A 2,602-nucleotide genomic window follows, 5' to 3' on the forward strand; every position below is an offset into this window, starting at 1 on the left:
AAAAAGTGGGCGGGGGGGGGAGACGCGCGCCCTCTGGTGGGCGAGACGGCGGCTGCACCATGCGGAGGAGGAGGCGGCCAGCAACGCGAGAGTTCCGCCCGCGCGATCTCGACGACGTCTGGGAGGCTGCTGGCGGGGAGGGGGGCGAGAGCCTCGGAGTGGAGATTGCTTGTTGCCTCCCTGAGGGAGTTCCAGTTCGGACTCCGCGCCGCCCCAGAAAACTTGCGAGGGCGGGGGGGGGGGGGGGCGGTATTAGAGTACAGTATATGAGTCTGGTCAGCCTTCTTTCCCTTCCCCCCCTTTTAAAGATCTTTATTTTTTAACCGAACTCACACAAACATCCTACCTAGCTTCTGCTCTGGCAATCTCACACTGCTTACCAGAGCTTACAAAACCTTTGCCAGACCCATCCTCGAATACAGCTCATCTGTTTGGAACCCATATCACATCTCAGACATTAACACCCTTGAAAATGTCCAAAGATACTTCACCAGAAGAGCCCTTCACTCCTCCACTCGAAACAGAATACCCTACGAGACTAGACTTTCAATCCTGGGCCTGGAAAGTTTAGAACTAAGACGCCTTAAACAAGATCTCAGTATTGCCCACAAGATCATATGCTGCAACGTCCTGTCTGTCAGCGAATACTTCAGCTTCAACCACAACAACACGAGCACACAACAGATTTAAACTTAATATTAACCGCTCCAAACTTGACTGTAAAAAATATGACTTCAGTAAGCGAGTTGTCGAAGCGTGGAACTCATTACCGGACTCCGTAGTGTCATCCCCAAACCCCCAACACTTTACCCTTAGATTATCTACGGTTGACCTATCCAGATTCATAAGAGGTCAGTAAGGGGCGAGTAGAAGTGCACTAGAGTGCCTTCCATCCCCTGTCCTATTGCTCTCCTATATCTCCTATACCTTTCTTCTATTCCTTTGTCTCTTCTTCTATTCTTTCATTGATATGTTTTATTACTATATCTTCTTTTCTATTCTTTCTTAGACATATTTTACTATAAGTATCTCCTCTATAGCCTTCATCATGTGTGTGTGTGTGTGTGTGTATATATATATATACAGATAGATATACAGACACATACAGATAGAATTGTCGGCTATCAATAAAATTAAATTAACTGCCTTGGAAATGGCCCTGGGTTGGGCCAAGAGGCAAAAAAGGAGCTGTGATGTTCCTTCAATATACCAGGGTGATTCGACACAAAATGTAACCCTTCCCTGGTACAGAGCTGAAGGGATTGGATACTGTAGCCTAGAGGATAATTCTCTGCCTTACAAGGCAAAGGTTGCAGGTTCAAGTCCCAGTGGGTATGGCTAGCTGATGAGGCCAAAATAAGGCCGAAATAGATCTATCCTAGTCTCCCTTAATTTTCAAATTCAGCTTAAACATGTGACACATACAGATAGAATTGTCGGCTATCAATAAAATTAAATTAACTGCCTTGGAAATGGCCCTGGGTTGGGCCAAGAGGCAAAAAAGGAGCTGTGATGTTCCTTCAATATACCAGGGTGATTCGACACAAAATGTAACCCTTCCATGGTACAGAGCTGAAGGGATTGGATACTGTAGCCTAGAGGATAATTCTCTGCCTTACAAGGCAAAGGTTGCAGGTTCAAGTCCCAGTGGGTATGGCTAGCTGATGAGGCCAAAATAAGGCCGAAATAGATCTATCCTAGTGTCCCTTAATTTTCAAATTCAGCTTAAACATGTGACATATATATATATATATATATATATATATATATATATATATATATATTGTAACAAATGTTTTTAGCTGGAATTTTAAAATTAAGGGAGACTAGGATGGTCCCATATATATACCCACTAAAACCCTCATTGTGTATTGGACAAAATAAATAAATAAATAAAATAAATAAAAATAAACAAACATACATACAAGGCTGGGTAGCCTTCTTGTGTGAGGGAAGAGAAGGAAATGAGTATTGGATGGCAAAGTGTGGGAGAGAAGGAAAATGGAAGAGAGGGAGGATGGAAGGAAGGAAAAAGGGAAGGAAGGATGGAGAGGTAGAAAGGAAGAAAGAAATGAAAAACAGAAGGAAGGGAGAGGGAAGAAGGCAGGAAGGAGAGGTAGAAGGGAAAGAGAAAAAATGGAAGGAAGAGGGAAGAAGGAAGGAAGTAGACAGAAAGAAGAAGAACAAGAAGGAAGATAGAGGGAGGAAGGAGGGAGAGGTAGAAAGAAAAAGAAATGAAAAATGGGAGAAGGAAGGAAGGAAACAAAAAAATAAAAGGAAGGGAAAAAATGGAAGGGGCAGGGAGGAAGGAAGGAGGTAGAAAGGAATGAAAAATGGAAGGAAGAGAGAAGTAGGAAGGAAGGAAATGTGAGGGAGGAAGAAATGGAAGTAAGAAAGAAAAATGAAAGCAAGAAAGAGGGAGGGAGGAAGTAAAAAGAAGGAAACAAAGGAAGAAAAAGGAAAATAGAAGATAGACGAAGGAAGGAAAGAAGGTGAGTTAGAAGGAAAGAAGAAATGAAAGAAAAATGGGAAGAAGGGAGGAAATAAAAGTAATGTAGAAAGAGGTCAGAAAAGAAAAATGGAATAAAGGAAAGGTAGAAGG

The sequence above is a fragment of the Erythrolamprus reginae genome, chromosome Z, assembly GCF_031021105.1.
Source record: "Erythrolamprus reginae isolate rEryReg1 chromosome Z, rEryReg1.hap1, whole genome shotgun sequence".
Lineage (NCBI taxonomy): Eukaryota > Metazoa > Chordata > Lepidosauria > Squamata > Dipsadidae > Erythrolamprus > Erythrolamprus reginae.